Raw genomic sequence first — 17,124 nt, 5'->3', positions numbered from 1 at the left:
TACTGATCATGACTCATGATTGCAGGAAATACAGCCATTGCCATCAAGGGACTAGTAGACCAAAATGAAGACAAAGACAGCTTCCTTATCAAGACCATCAAAAACCTTACATCCAAGAACTCCTTTAACTCATCCAGATTTGGGGGAGTCCACCCGCTAGTTCTAGAGTGGAACTTAAGACAGGTACTGTAGTTCCTCAAATACTATTCAGCATAAAATGAGTCTGGTTAACAATTCCATCCAAAAATATATTGTTTATAAACAGCTGAAAGAAATATATAGGCTGGAAGCTTTCAGTATTCTATCTACACCCTACAATACCAGTAAAGTCATCAGGCAACACAGGCTGTACCATAGTTGGGGCAATTGAGAGTTCAGCTCTTCCAATGAGAAGGCTTTTAGCCAAGGCTGCAATCCATATTCGTCTTGCTGCACTATTAGTGTATTTCTGTGAAAGAGGCACTGCTCCCTCCGCACTGAGAGTGGCTTTATCATCAGATGATCCTTCTCGGACAGAAAATTCATGGCCAGAATGCTGGACTTCCTCCTCTGCCTCTGTTGCAGAGCCAGTTTCAGAGCCATGGTCAGAGGAAGGTTAAAAAAGCAAGCCAACAACCTGCTGAGCAGCAATTTAGCGGGTAGCCATAATCCTTACTAATAAAAGTAACACAACAAATAAGTCAACAATAACCAAAGCAGTGTAAAATTGGTAATAAACAAACAGTCGCTTTATTAAACAGAAAATCAAACTACTCACATATAGTAATCTGGAAGGAAAAGTCAATCAATACAAACCACACAAAGACCTATATACTCAAAAACAATAGCACTCACTTGCCAGAGACAGCTATACTGAGAATCACTTGCACCTACTCTGCACGGACACTGCAAGCACCAACAACATCCCACTACAAAGAAAACATAAAAGAAAATTACACATAAGACAACACAATAAGCATCTTGCACAAATCCAAGGAGAATTTGACACATAATAAAACAGAAGATAGAAACACTGCTATTATCACAACATTAAAAACACATTTGTGCAGGGAAATAATACTCATTTGAAGTAAACACTACAAAAATGTTTTCGTACCAAACACAGGCAACTACACAAACTACAGATCTATCAGTGCCAAAACCACAAGCAGGAGCCACCACCTAGGAAATCAAAAGCTTTGCACTAGAATAAAAAGGAGAAATACAACATTAAAATCACAAATGGAAATGATGACAAGAAATAAATCAGTTAACATTATAAAACAGTATGAAGTCTGACCTTTGGGACAGATCATCATCTCAAACATCTAATCTGCTCCCAAGGAAGGCACAATGCAAAGTCAAGAAATTGCCACCATAGAGGGGAGTGATTTTTACCCCAGATAGCCATCACTTCACACACACCACCATTCAAATGTCAGACACACACACCACCAGCTAAATCCCCAGTTCAAACACACCATCAGCCAAATGCCAGTCCACACACACTGCCAGCTAAATGACAGTACACACACAGCCAGCCAAACGCCAGTACATGCAGACCATCAGCCAAACTCTAGTTCACACACACACCTAGAAACTTTCCCTGGTATCTAGTAGTTTTTTGCCCCTTTTGGGGCAGATAGGCCTAACAATATGGCTGATCTGCCCCAAGGAGGGGGGCAAAAATGGTTGAAATATTGCCCCAATTATGTGGAGCACTCAATGCCAAGGTGTCGCTCCCTGACATATAAATAACATCATCGCTAAGGTCAAGTGGTTTTCTGCCCCTTTGGAGGCATATAGGCATACAACTATGGCCAGTCTGCCCCAGGGGGTGCAAAAATGGTAAAAATATTACCCCCATGTTGGGGAGCAACCCTTGCCCAAGGAGCTGCTACCCAAAATTTAAATAAGAAAATACCTGGTGTCTAGTGGCTGTCTGCCCCCCTTTGGGGCAGATGGGCCTAAAAATATGGCTGACCTGCCCCTGGAAGGCTGAAATGACCAAAATATTGCCCCCATAATGAGGAGCAACCTTGCCCAAGGGAACGCTCTCCAAAATGTAAAACAAAAAAATCCCTAGTGTCTAGTGCCTTCTGCCCCGTGGGGGCAGATGGGCCTATACATTTGGCTGATCAGCCACCTAAGGGGGGCAGGAAATGGCCAAAACAATGCTGAAATTGTTGAGGAGCGACCCTTGTCCAAGGGACCGCTCCCATGCACCAACTATCACCAAATATCACCCTAAACATCCCTGGTGCTAGTGGTTGCGTTCCTGCTGCCCGAATGCGATCCCACCCATAATCGCACAGCAGGAATGCACTGCAAAGAGTGCAGGTCCCAGGTGCCAGATCACTTTCCAAAACTGCACAGTTGTTTCCCCCATTGGCAAAACCTTTAGCACCCTCTGTAAGTCCTAAGTAAATGGTAGCCCTGGGTACATAAGGCCTGGGGTACTAAAGATGGTCGGTTGAATTGTGCCGTCCTCAGGGACCCTTCTTCAAGCACATGACAGGCTGTGTGTCTTGTTGCAGACACAAATGAAAACACTACATGGCTCCCAGCCTGTGTGCCATGTCTCCTTACACTGCATGCAATATATGTAAGTCATCCCTCTGGCATTGTGCAGTATATTACATAGGGAAGCCATTGTAAACACGTGCTGGACACTGGTCAATAGACGTTCCCCAGCTACTTGATGGCGTCACTAAAGGTAGAGATGTTTGATATCAAACATCTCATACTGGTGAACCCACACTGATGCCAGTGCTCGATATACCAATACATGCACCCAGAGGGTACCTTAGAGGTGCCCACTTGAAACCTACCAACTATTAGTGAGTTAACTGACTGGCCCAGTTCAGTCACCTTAGCAGCGTTTTTGACCCCTTAAGATGAGAGCTAGTGCTCTCGAAGTCCAGAGACAAAATGTTGCACTGGGTGGGGGTGTTGATACCTCCTCCAGGCATGATGGACCTTCCAGGGCAAGAAGCTTCAAAGGCCTAGCTGACTTTGTAAGGCAACCCAGGTCTCTCCAGATGGTGCAAATGACCAACCACCCTGTCCTGACCCTCTTCTTCGTGGCAAGACAGGTGGGAAAATTAGTCAGATTGGGAGGTGTGGCCACATAATGCCAGTCCCACCTCTAAGGTGGATGAGCTGAAGTAGACACCACTTTTGGGATTCCTCCATCTCATTTTGGATGGAATTTGACCTCTAGGGTCAGAATTATGCCCACTTCTGAATCGAAGTGTTCATAGAGAGGGTGTAGTCCCCCTAAAGGTGGACATCCCATTTGCTGCCACTTGTCACTCTCTGTAACACCACTAAGTTGAGTATTTAGGTGGCACCCCTGAAACCCAAGAACTCAGATCCTAAGAAGCCCAAGGACACTGAGGAGTCACACAAGCAGAGAGGAGAAAAGAAGCAGCCCACCTCGTACCAACCCTGCCAGCCTGTCTGCAACCGTCAACAGACCCTGCATCAAGAGACGGCACATCCTGCAGCTGAGTCTCCAGAAATCCAGGAGGTCTGCCTGCCTTTGAAAAATACTCAAGGATGCTGTGAGCAGCAGGCCTGCTCACCAACAAATTCTGAAGAAAGGACTCTGTAGCCTCTGAAACCACAAAGAACCGACAATTGAAGTCACCATTACACCCACCATCACCCATCCAAGTTGGAGTGGAGCTTGAGTGCCAACAAGGTTCTCCAGCTCCCCAGAGTCTGTGTCCATTGTGGTTTCACCCCTTGCACTCCCCAAGGTCACCTGTAGCCCCTGCATGCAGACCATCTATCCCACATCCTCTGTGGTGAGAGAAACCTGATACCTGAAGCAACCACCTCACCTGTCACCTGCGGCCAGAGTTAAAGTGAGCCCTTGAGGTTCACAACATGCCCCAGATTTCCTGATTCCGAATTCACTGTGGCTTCACACCTCCTGAACTCCACGACGATGCCTGCAGCCTCAGACCACTGGACCCCCTCAAAGTGAGTGATCCCAGACACAGAAACCCGACACCAATGGACACCCCTGCATGTGTCACCATTGGGCCTTGTTGAAGAGGGCCAAAGGTGCACCTATATCCCAGAGCACCCCATTTTTTTTGTCACCTACCTGTTGGTTTTCCTCGACTGGCTTCCTAACTGGAGCCTCAGCGTATTTCCATGAAGCCCAATCCCACTTGAAATACATTGTGCACCTGATGCCGTACTACACCTCTGCATCTGGCCACCACATTGCTGCCCAGAGTCAACTGTTGGTGTGGTCCTGACCCTTGCACAATACTCACCTTATGTCTCAGAGATTGGTCTCTTAAGTCGTCTTACATTACCTGTTTTGCTGACCATGTATTTTCTCCGATAGGATAACATTGAAGATCTCTGAAATTGCACTATGACCACTTTTGTAAGTGAAAGGAATTTATACTTGAAAATGTGCTTACTTTGTGTTGAAGTTCTTGGTTTCAAAGTATATATAAAAAGAAGTGTTATTTTTCTACTTTGGTCTCTGATTTGTTGTTTGAGCGTATGTCTCATTTATTGTCTCCATGAGTACAACTGATGCTTAGCATTACCCTCTGATAAGCCTAACTGCTCCCCCACACTACCACAAAATAGAGCTTTAGTACTATCTACTTTTGTCTCTGTAATCCAGTTGGAGATCCACTGGACTCTGTGCATGGTGTACTTCTTTTTAGTGCACCATATAGAGAGCCAGCTTCCTACAAATATATTGAGAAACTGCTAGATAAATTCAGGGGGGGGTGTGAAACATGGGAGGACATCATGTCCTCCATAACTTAAAATTAGCATGTGCAAAGTTCTTATGTGTTGTTCAGTTAGGTCAGTCCTAGGGCCATCAATATCCATTATTTTACATCAGACCACACAATTTGAGTTTATCATCTTCATTGTCTGTGTTAAAAAAAAAAAAAAAAAAAAAAAACTCTTAATATTCTTCAACTCCCTTTGCCTTTTCCATTGGAAGAAAATGTTCAATTTTTATTTTTCACTTAGTTATTTCTTTTGATCAAGCACTAGTTTTGTTCAAATGTTGAATAGTTTCAAAATAAATAAATAACTACAATTGACCAATGCAAAGAATGTATCACCTTCACCCTTCTCTTAATGATGCATGGAGCAATGTACTGTTTTGAAGGCAGTCAACAAATCCACCATAATAGGCATCAGCACCAACATGTCTTCCTTGGCCTAGAGTACTAATTTCTTTAGATGTCAAAATACTGATCCCATCTCATGTTCACAAATGAATGTCTCTATTACGGAAGAGATGCGCTTTTAAGGATATTTCCATTCAGTGCTTCATTTGTGCTGTTGGTTTCAGGTGATGGACACCACCATGTCTTTTTGGGGACTGGGACTTACTTTTCATCATTAAACTTTGAATGAGAGCAAGAAATGGAATGCAGAATGGAAAGAAAGAGAAAGAAAAAGAAAAAGATAGGAAAACAGCAACAAAGAAAGGAACCAGGCATGAAAAAGAACCTGCAAGAGTAAGGGAAAGGGGCAGGAAGTTGAGGGTGGTGAAGAAAGTGGCATGAGGTGGAATAAAAGCTGGGCAACCTTGGTATTTGGCAAGCCAGTCATTGTCAGTGTCAGAAAATGTCTCATAAGAAACACTTTGGACTCCTGCACTAATTAATTTTACAAATTATGTATTGTAACTGCTAGTGCACCTGGTCCTTAGTAAGTAAACTTACAAGGGGATGCGTATATGCCGATTAACTTTTTGGATCGCATGGAGTATCCTAGCCATGTAGGAAGCAGTGATATCAATAATCAATGTAATCAATCAATAACCACTAAGAGAATCATTAAACATTAGACAATATATCAACATTTCATGAATAACCACAACTCAATAAACTTTTTTAACAATTTTTATTTCCCTATTAGTTAAAATTCTAAACCATTGAATGAATTCAAACTTTATTCAATTATTTCTGAGTTAATCCATTAGTGACCACCAATAACATAATCTAATCAGAACTTGAGAAAACATATGCTCTAATGCTTCAGCATTAGCTAACAAAGATAAATATATCGACATTAATAGCGGAGTTCAGCAATCAGTTTGTCAATCATTTGTCACTATCAAAGTCACCCAAGGGAACCTTACCTAACCCAGATTAGCATTAGCATGTGGGACTTCATACAAAAACAATTTAGAGCACAAACTTAAAAAAAATCTAGCTAAAAGAGAAACTATTCAAACAGCGCAGTTGGTACCTAGAAAGAAAGGCACAAAAAGTTAACAGTCACATTGTCATAACTACCTATCCTCTGAATGGATCAGCAACAAAGTCGTTCTTCATCTTCAGGTCATCATTCGATTAGCAACACATCAGGCTCCCAAGAGCATGAGCCCAATGAGAGATTCTCGAATCGCGTCTTCTGACATCAGCATTTCACCCCTCACATCTGAAGTTTTTGCCCTCTGTCATGACTTTTTATTAAGGTTTTCCAGTCCATCCCCCTAATTCCTAATTGGTCAGTCAATCACCATTTATTACTCTACCCAATAACATTAATTTTGTAAATCTATGAATTCTAATATTACGCCGTTCTCAGTTCGTTGATTGGGTCACTGTACGATGTCCTCATCATCCGGCTCATCAGTTATCGAAAATGTTGCATCTTCTTCTCCAGTCAGTGTCTCTATTGTTCAAGTGCGGGGAAAGTACATTGAGTCTGTCTTACACCAAAATTGTTACATGTCTTGTTCCATTATCTCCTGTCCATCGGTACATTGCAGAAAATTCTAGCTAAGCAGAATTTATTAACATACGGGGTTCATGGTCAGTTCAACACACCATCTTCTCTGCAGTGCGCTAGAAATTCAGCTTCTGCATAGGCCTGGCAACTAGGCCACAACTTTGGCTAAGTTAACTCTACAATATAATGCAAAACATAGATTATTCATCTTAATATGACATATTACTACGTTATTATGACTCTTTCTCATTCTTTCACACATTTTTAATCATCTTAGTACAAGTTCGTGTAAATTGGCTGTCACTCTCCATGGGCGCATTTTCAAATGTGCACATTAATTTGTCTGCATTTAATTCTGCTATCGACTTATTGTTAATCAAAACACATAAACATTCATTAATAATTTCTGATTAGCATATCTGCGTCAGCATAAGCTATGGCCTCAGTATTTCTACTGATTATAGGTAGAATCAAAATGTACCAGTTTGGCTATTTTTAACCTGGACAGTGCTGCTTTTAATAAAGGTATCATAATGGTGATTCTTTGAGCTAAAGGTCCCCTACATAAAACAATCACATGATTAATCAAGGAGGCAAGAGCAGGTACAAGAACATTTTCTCCTAAAGTTTTCATATAGAGGTGGGGAAAAGTTCCAGGCTAGACAAAAAGCAAAGTTCCATAATATAATTGTGTTTTTTAAAGCACATGTTCAAGACTGATGAAGTACCCTCTCGGAACATTGTAAGCAGCTGTTTATTTCTACATTATGTAACGGTGTTATTCATATTAAACATGGAAGGATAAAAGCAGAGTACCCAGTGGCATTGGATCCTTTGACTTCATTGTTAAACACTCATTCCTGCAGCAGTATTAATTCAGATCACCATTAAATAACCCACTTGGACCAGGATGCAAGCTACTTGGCTCATTGAGTCCTTGTCCCATTAATATATTTGGTTGGGCAGGTTCACCATCAGTATCAAGTTATCAGCTCCAATTGTTCTTATTTAGTTATAATGGCTGTTCTAAATCCATTGATGTTTTTCCTAAGAAAAGCAATTCCAGGCTGTGGGTCAGATGAATGTTGTCGGGAGGGATCCAGTCCATATTTGCTTTAAAATATTTTTTTCCACTCCCTCTGTTACTGCCATCCTCCTGATTGACTTTTAAAAAAAAAAGATTTTCTTAGCCCAGTGATCTGCAGTCTCCCAGTACATACAATGGGCCTCATTATGAGTTTGGAGGAGTTGATTACTCCATCACAAACATGACGGATATCCCATAGGATGTAATGGAACTTGTAATACGGCGGACGGAATCTCCGCCACGTTTGGGATGGAGTAACTCCCTCCACCAAACTCGTAATGAGACCCAATATGTTTCTTGTTCACTTGAGAACTAGAAGTAGCCATGGACCAGTTATCCCAGTGAGTGGACAACCAATGAAAGCTGATGTCTTGAAAATTGGTGACTATCATTATACACTGAATAAACTCCTGGTTCTGTATTATAGTCACCCTTTTCTTAGGTTGGTTTCCTCAGCACAATTTCCACAAATGTTAAAAGCCCTGTCATAGTTGCCCTTTTAATTAGAAACACAATTTTTGAAAATCTATGCAGGGCATTGTGAATGATGCAGGAGTAACTAATGGGCATATGTAGGAGCCCAGTTCGATTATGGCAGTATGTAGAAGCCCAGTGTTACTAAAACATTTTTAAGGGCACCATGGAATAAAAGGGAATATTGAAGATTGGTTGAAGACCTATTGCCACACCAGTGATGCTGTGTTCTAAAGTATGCTGAGTGGAAAGGGACTAGTTAATCATGATTGGGGAGACATGCATGTTGTTTCATATGGTAAAGTTTGAGAGTATTTACAGCATCACCAAAGAAAACACTTTGGTTCTAGAATTAATGTCATAATTTGCAAACTCTGAATGAGAACAAAGACAGGATGATACAGTGGTAGATGACGTGGTAGATGAATATGCTTGTTTCAAGTCACATCAACCAAAAGGGCCATCAAAAGTTACTGCTCCAGCAAGGATGCCCATCATAATAAAAAACAAATAATTAAATACTCAAGTAAGTCAGCTTGGGCACACGTAAAATTTCAAGCTAACTAGACAGAAGGATCCCAATCACATTAAATATAATGAAGGTCTCTTAGTGTGAGCAGGTAGGGTAAAACTTGTAGATGTAAAACATAAAAGAAAGAAACAAAGGATAGGTCATAAACTTTAAAAGCCCCAAAAAGTATTAAAGTCAAAGTAATATTAAACCACTCAGAGAGAATGTAATCCAAATCAACTGAAAAAGACAAAATCAATTAAATAAGAAGAAGTTAAGAAAAAAGAGTGAGTATAAAGCTTTACATTTTGAGAAATAGATACTAAAATGTAGTTGCATTTAGCAGGCTAATATTAAGATTTTCACAAATCCAAAGGGATTGAAAGAGAACACCAACCCCACTATAAAAGCCATGGCTCCTAGGAGAATGACAAAAACAAAACTTAGAAGACAACAAGGCAGGAACAGTAAGAGTCAACATAGGATATCCACTTCTCAGTAATACTTAGAAAATGAAGCTGAAGTAATAAGAAAATTACTCTGCTTTTAGTTGAAATGTACCCATCATTCAAGACAGTAGGCGAACAAATTGGATGAAAAGTAGAAACAGAGGTTATCAGAGATTATCTAATGTAGTGTACTGTGAAATATAATGTGGGAATGGCAAACAAGAACAGGCATGAGTGAAGAAAACCTTAAACCTGCGTCTAAATTCATTAACTCCATAATCAGTGTCTAAATATCATGCAAAACTGTAGAAAGATAACAACAAAACAAGAGGAGCATAATTTCTCCCAATTAGGTAACATAATATTCAGTGCTCCTCAGAAGCATGCCACCCTTCGCCATTGTTCAACATCTATATGAAACCATTAGCTGAGATGTTCAGGACCTCAGGCTGTATACGCAGAAGTACACAGATGATAGTGAACTGGTATTTCAGGTCAAGGTTGGGAGTGGAAACAGCATCTGTCAAAACCTGACTCTGATCCAGGGATGGATGTAGAGGAACTTGCTGGTTGTGAACAGACCAGGATCAGGCTGAGATTATGCTGCTAGGTGCCTCATTATCATTGCTTCTTCCATTAGACTGAAGAGTCATTTGGGCAAGTCCCAGGATCATTTGTAGTGCTAAATAGATTTGGTATTTAGTTTGACCTATTAATAAATAGATCAATGTCCAGGGTATCAGTTTTGTATAATTTTCACCTGGTTCTAGCTAGAAACTTTTGTCTTGCTTCTGGACTACCAGCCACATTAGACTTGATGTCTGCAAATCTCACCATTTATTTCGGATGCCTAGCCTATGGCATGGTTCAGTGCCAGTAAGTCTAGAACCTGGCAGTGAGGACATTCTGCAAACATTCTTCAAACTTCCTACATATACATTTTCATTTGAGCTAGCCTTTAGAAAATCACTCAAAGGACTGTGAGACTGATTCACAAACTGCATTTTTAGTACTTTTGTAGTACTATAAAACATACTACAAATTGCAGTTCACCAGATGCATGACATTTTACATCTCTGCATTACCTATACTTATGAGTGCAGAGTTTTCTGCCCTGACTGTGGAGTCTACACGTAGTTAAGCATTCATTTTAGTAGTAAATGTTGGTGGGACTGGATGGAGTGGGTAGGAAAAAAGGGAGACTGACTACAAAAGTGCATGAGATCAGGTAGGCATAAGAGGGAATTGAAGGCGGACAAGGGAGGGGCTTAGAGAGAGATGTCAGCCACCCACGCATTTGTATTTATTCTGTGGGTGGAGACATGTAACTTACAATTTTGTAGTAAGTTTACACATAGAATTTGTGAAAAACAAAAGAAAAATATAAAAATAATTTGTGAAAATCATCTAACCAGGGTAACCAACTATAAAAATATGCTGGTGTAATTATCTAAGCTGTAAAGGAAACAAGAAACCACATTTAGTTATACCTCTCCTCATGAGACGGCAAGCGGGAAAGTTTCATCAAGTAAGGTGTTCACCTACTCGCTAGATCATTAGACAGCAGCATCTAAACAGTGCAGAACACGGGCTGCACATAGGATAAATCAGCAGTTCAGAATTGAGTTGGGCATATTAGTACTGAACAGCACAAGCAAATAGGACAATTAGGATTAAAAGTAATAACTGAATATAAAAACTAAATTTGGCAAAGGACTTGGAAAGGGATAGGAGGTGACAGCATGAACACCCAAGAAAGAACTCTCAGGCTTCCACAGACAGCATCAGATTCAAAGCAGGAATAGACTGACTAAAAGTTTCAAAAGTCTCTCACTAATTAGAAATGTCCACAGATCTTTGATTGGTCCTCCAGCTGCGTAATCTTATGCACAAGATTCAGCATCCAGTGGTAGCCGCTGACACCATCAAGTTTGCAACTACTCTGGATTTTCTCAGAGAAGGCATATGGTCATCTCAATGAATACATACAGTTCGGTCAAAATTTCACATTTTCTAGTTGATTTTTACTTCAGGTTCCTTTCTCACGGTACACAGGATGAGCTGAACAATTCTCATGTGAAACTATTAAGGATTCCTGTCTTTTTCAAGAGCTAGAACAAACAGTTACTTAGTTAACATTAATACATATTCTCAATTTTCAATATAATAGGACATTCAACATCACGTCAGCAACCTAGAAAATAATTCAGGTCAGAGGGAACAAAATAAACAAGTAATTTTCCTCTACTGCTGCAAAAATAAATCTTCAGGCCTAGTCAAGCCAAGAAAGCCTAAATGCACATTAATACAATTTATTCACATAAATTCTATTGCGCACCTTGTAATTTGAATAAAATAAGCAAAGTAAAATCATAAAATTGTACAGATTACTTACAACGTATTAGAACACTTTTCAACAAGCATTTATTTTTCTGCACACAAGCAACTCATGTTAATAAAATCTCTTTAACTCAAACTAAGTATGATTAATTCATGTTAATTTAGTATTCTTAATATAATGCATATTTACTGTTTCTTCTCTTAAAGAAGTTCTTCTTCAAAGTTAATTTTTATCAATAATTCACTCAATATCTTTCATGTTACAATGTGGTGTCAAATATGAAGGGAGGCCACGTTGTCCGCCATAATTCAAACATGCACATTTTACATTTCCATGTTCATTTCTCCGTTAGACTTTTAAACAAAGGTTTGTAAGTCACCATATGCTAACTTCTGTGCCACTAATGTATTAGTAAAATTTGAATTCAGTCACTAAATTCCCAGACAGGTTTTCTTTTTGTCTATCAATTTCTTTGCCAAGTTTCAGAATGCATTTGTGAGCCATGAGTCATGTATTTAAATAAATGAGTGAACTGCAATCCAGTTTGGCTTACTTTTACAACCCCTGCTACAAAATCAACCAAACATTTTTATCTAGGGGTGTGCAAACTTCATGAAACAAGCTTTTGAATAATTAAGTGAAATTTAGAGGAAATTACGCAAAATTATGGATGAATATGTGAATCGCATATCCGCCCTATAATATATGTTAGCATAAAATGCATTTTTATTACTAATTTTGAAGCACGGGTGCATTTGGTGTTATGGAGTTGCTCTCCTGGTTCTAGGCTATAATATTGCCACAAATGGCGGTGTTATTAACAAACCCGGCATATTGTGCAATTTGAATAATTTCACGTAACAAGCATAACACTAAGGTCCAGATTTAAGAGGGCTTAGCGCCATTCCAATGCCACATTAGCTTTATTTTTTTACGCTAATGTGGCGTTGTAAGCCCAGAAAAGACATACCATATTTACAAAGTGGCGCAATGCTTGCATTGCACTACTTTATAACCCCTTGCGCCACATTATGCCTGTGCCAGGTGGCACTAGGTGAGCTGAAAAAATAGCACAAAGAAATCTAAGAGATTTTTTTTGCGTCATTTTTATCAGCATTTTTAACGCCTGTTAAGAGCAGGTGTTGAAGGAAGGCTCCCACAGTTTTCATTGCGCCTCTGGGTGCTTTGCAGGATTATGTCAACATTTCTTATGCTAATCCTGCAAAGCGATGTGCTAGTTGTATTTAAACCAATGAAATATACCTTAACAATAGAGCAGTGGACAACAAGTGCTGTGTGCTTGAAAGACATTGTCAGCTGTCGAAACGTATAACTTTTACCTGGTACTTTTCTTGGAAATCAAAATTATAAAAAGTAACCGTAGCAACAGGTTCAACGTGAAGATCTTCCACAGGTGCAGGAATGGACTGACACGAGAGACATTACATTTTTTTTAAACGCAGTGTAGTGCTGATCCAGATTTCCTGCATACAAATTCATAAGAGATACTGCAAATTTGAAAGTTAAGGATTTAATTATACCAAGGTCTGCAGGGCATGTGGGTTTGCATGCAGAGCTTGGCTGTGCCTCAGCAGTACAGATCAGAAATCCGAGATACGAAGTACGCTGCGTGGGCCTTCCTCGAGGAGAAGGAACTAATTCCATCCCTTATTCAACCTATCGCGTTTACAGAATGGAGGGAGGGGAGGGGAGCGGAAGAGGAGCAGATGCAGGGGAGGGAAGAGGACGATATTGTGGAACAGAGATGGAAGAAAGCGAGACGGGAGAAAATGGGGGTGAGACTAAGAGGATGTCATACAGGGATTGAGTGAGAGAACAGGAGAGGAAAGCGATTAGGGGAGTAAGAGAGATGCCACGGGGAAAGGGAAAGTGCAACAGATGGAAATAAATAAATAGAAGACGACGAAAAAAGAGGGGGAGGCACAGATTGGGAGGTGAAGAGAGAAACATAGAAAAGAGAGAGAGAGAAATGGGAAGAGGGTGGAAATCAGAGCAAGACATACACAGACAAATTTATAGCTCTATGCGTAATTTCAGACAGAAAGGTTTATGGTTCCGTGCATTGTCTTTGAAGTAAAAGAAAACACGTATACACACATGTGCGTAAAGAATGTAACCCTGGGAGGCACACAGATTTGCACGGATATGAGTGCACACAAATTCAGGTACAAAGACACAAAAACACACCCAAACACACTCATAGCTGTACATGTACTAATAGAGACACATACAAATAGAGGCTCTCCTACACGCGCTAATCAGTTACTTAGAGCAAATTTATCAGGTCCTCTGCAAAATGCAGTGTGGGCCGGAGATTCTGCCATCTAGCTGATTTACGTAGACCTTCGGGCCAATGGGGATCCCCTAAAGTGTGGCCGTCTTCCTGGGTTACAACAAAACCCCACATGAGGGCAACTTCACACACATACTCACAGGCAGAGAAGGAATACATTCAAACACAGGCGCTCGCAGGGGTTTGGCATGTAACCTTATATAAAGTGTGACGAACACATAGATGCACCTGCGGAGTCAACACCGCGAGTCAATGGCAGCATTGTGTAGGTCCGGATCTGCTGACTTCGAGGCACGACTAGCTGGGAATAGGTAGAGCACGTAGCAGGGCAAAGGATGAGACCGTGTAAAAAGCATGAACAGGAAAAGGACAGGTAAATATGTCGGATGTGTTTGATACTTCATTCACAGTAGACAAGAAACCCAACTGGGTCAATATGAATGGTAGGGGTCCATGAGCCAGAGGGGAGGAAGTCGAATAGTTGATATAAAGGATAGGGGCCCTTGACGAGGGCTGACTCCAGGGCCAACCCTCACCGCCTTCCGAGGGGTAATATTTGCCCAATCAAACGGTGCAAATGCGATTAGTAATTATAATACTGCCATGTGCATGCCTTGACTTAATGTGCATGCCATCTGAAAATGTTGACATATAGAAAATATATCACTGTGGGAGTAGTAGGAGAACTTACCGGCCCTGATGAAAGCTCTGGACCTTATAGGCTGGTAGCATAGGGCTGAAACACGCTGGCACATTAAAGGGTCATAGGACCATAATATCTGTCATCCCCTTCAAAGGTGTTTGGTTTTATTCTTTCCCATCCCCCGCAAATTATGAGATACCTAGAGAGTAGATGAGGGATTTCTAATTGTTATGCCCCCCCTTGATAATAGTATGAAAAAATCTCCCTGGAATATGGTTGAGCCCTCCCTGACTTTTAGGGGTGAGGATGAGCCCAATAATGACGCATGCCACTACTAGAGTGCATGAGAGTTATATGTGTAAAAAATGTTTTCCCCTTTTTCCCCACCTCTTTTCAAGTGCTGTATGGGTTTGGCATGTAACCCATCTCTTACAAAAAGTTTCCTCTGACGGGGGATACTACAATCTTGTTTGTTTGGGTGACTGCAGTGCACACACTCTGTATCACTTGGGGTTTTCTCTGAAGTCTCTGCTCTCACCTGCTGCTGCACTTATGAAGGCGACGTCGGCCATGAGAAAGAAGAGAACCTTTATTCAGTGTTGCGTACAGCAGGTACAGAGAGAGGCAGGTACAACATCAGATCTCATTTGGAACAAGTATTTCATGTGGCTTTATCAAAAGCTGAGGAGCATCCATATGTACCCGCATGTTACTAAATGGCTACATCATGGGGGACAGGAATAGTGGGAGGCCACTGAGATACCCATGGTGGATGCCAGTGCCTGCTGTCTCATAGGAATGTGGTCTATTGAGAAAGGTGTTGATTTTGGAAACAGGAAACTTGGATCCAGATTTACTAAACTCTGATGCAACTCAGTAAGGGAAGTTGCTGCGTTGTAACAAAGGGAGAGAGCAGAAGGGCATCATTATTACTAACATAAGGCAGGTCTGCTCTCCGGCTGTTTAGCATTGTTGCAGACACCCTTGCACCATGATACAAGGGTGCCTGCATTATAGTCAGAATAGTCTGTGACCAGGAAGGAAAACCTTCCTGCAAAAAAATCATTCGCAGAGGCTTATTCCTCTTTGCATGTGTGCTGCATCCTGCAGCACACATGCAATGAGGAAATAACAAGGAGAAATAATGATATTTCTTCTTGTCACGCCAGCCTTGGGTTGATGCACTATTTTCAAGCAATCCCACATTTACTGAATTTAGTAAATATGGATTTACATCAAAATACATGGGCGGGTGCATAGGAACACCGAAGCTCCACCCATTTAACACCTCCCTGATAAAAGGTAAACTCTATGCACTGTGTTGCATTACTTTTGGGATAAACTCTAATGCAAAACCATACAAGTCTTGATTACTGTGACTTGGTAAAACCCAACATGGATTTTGCACTAGAGTTGTACTGCAAAAGTGGAGCAACCCTGACACAAAATCTTAATAAATCTGGGCCTTGGCTATGCCATCTGACCAAAGATTGTGTGGCTCTGAAAAAATCATCTCTTGTCTCTATGCCTGAAATTATAAATATGTTCAAGGCAGATGATATGCAACAAATGGTCACCATATTGTTCCATTATTCAACAATCATTTGCACCACAGATCTTTGTAACCATTGCTTCTCCTATGTCCTACTGCACTGTCTGCTTGCTATGTGCAGCATTTGTTTTGATTCCACACACAGGTCTCAAACGCTGCCGCTGCTACTTCCTTTGATACTGAAAAACTTCTGGGTAAGCTATCACGTGGGTCATGGAAGAAGGCTTAGAAACATGCACCCTTTTATGAAGTGCCCTAGAGTCCCTCACTTCTGCGTAACAACGTACCATATGGAAGATTATATCTTATATCGATGCAGTAGCACAATCCTGGAAGGGACAGTATCCATGCAAGTATGTGCCTTGGTAGTAACCCTTGAAAGATGGATTCCACCTTGGGCTGGATCCCAACTTGGGGTGTCCCTGTGTAGTAACCGTTGAAAGATGGTTTCCACCTTGGGATACGTCACTGACTGCTTAAATAGGTTTTTTGTGTGTTTTTTTTTTAACTGGCCAATGCTGCTTATCCTTGCTTCCTACGAAAGCAAATTTTTGCGCAAAGAAGTTAATTTTTAAAGGGCATTCATGATTCATTTTTAAAGTTTAAGCATTTCATATTAAATATTTCATTTCGACTGCCCACACTCCTTGCTGGGTTGGTAGAACGCATTTCTGAGAATGTGCCCCCTCCTCTGCCATCCAGGATTGTATAAATAATGCAAAGTGGAAGGAATGAAAGGCAACTTGAGTCCAGTGAAGCAGACATAACGCATTTATCCCCATATGTAAAGGCTGGAAGTAACTGCTGGGAAAGAGAAGATGTCAGCAGTGCATGATGGAGAAAAGGAGGAAAGTGCGTTAACAATATTTATATCCAGTAATTCCCATATATAACCTTGTAAGGTCTTGTCAGAAAGAGCAGTGTAATTTTAAAGGGAGATGATTGGTGTAGGCCAGCGGTCGTAACCTGTTTCCACGGGCCATTGTGTTTCCACGATGCTTGTTCAGGGGTCTGCAACCGTTTATCAAAATAAATG

At 40.9% G+C, this 17,124-nt stretch overlaps 1 protein-coding gene and 1 long non-coding RNA gene across 3 annotated transcripts in view; one reads left to right on the top strand and one right to left on the bottom strand.

The window, feature by feature from the left end:
- Positions 1-17,124, top strand: part of PTPRD (protein tyrosine phosphatase receptor type D) — a 3,982,777-nt gene that overhangs the window by 3,229,357 nt on the left and 736,296 nt on the right. The window lies entirely within an intron of this gene.
- Positions 1-17,124, bottom strand: part of LOC138289062 (uncharacterized) — a 55,072-nt gene that overhangs the window by 16,522 nt on the left and 21,426 nt on the right. Inside the window, exon 2 of the long non-coding RNA XR_011202544.1 lies at positions 835-908. This is a non-coding gene — a long non-coding RNA (uncharacterized lncRNA). The remainder of the gene's footprint in view (positions 1-834; positions 909-17,124) is intronic.

The sequence above is a fragment of the Pleurodeles waltl genome, chromosome 1_1, assembly GCF_031143425.1.
Source record: "Pleurodeles waltl isolate 20211129_DDA chromosome 1_1, aPleWal1.hap1.20221129, whole genome shotgun sequence".
NCBI classification, from domain to species: domain Eukaryota; kingdom Metazoa; phylum Chordata; class Amphibia; order Caudata; family Salamandridae; genus Pleurodeles; species Pleurodeles waltl.
Note: the sequence above shows the minus strand (reverse complement) of the source record. Positions and strands in the feature narration are given on the sequence as shown.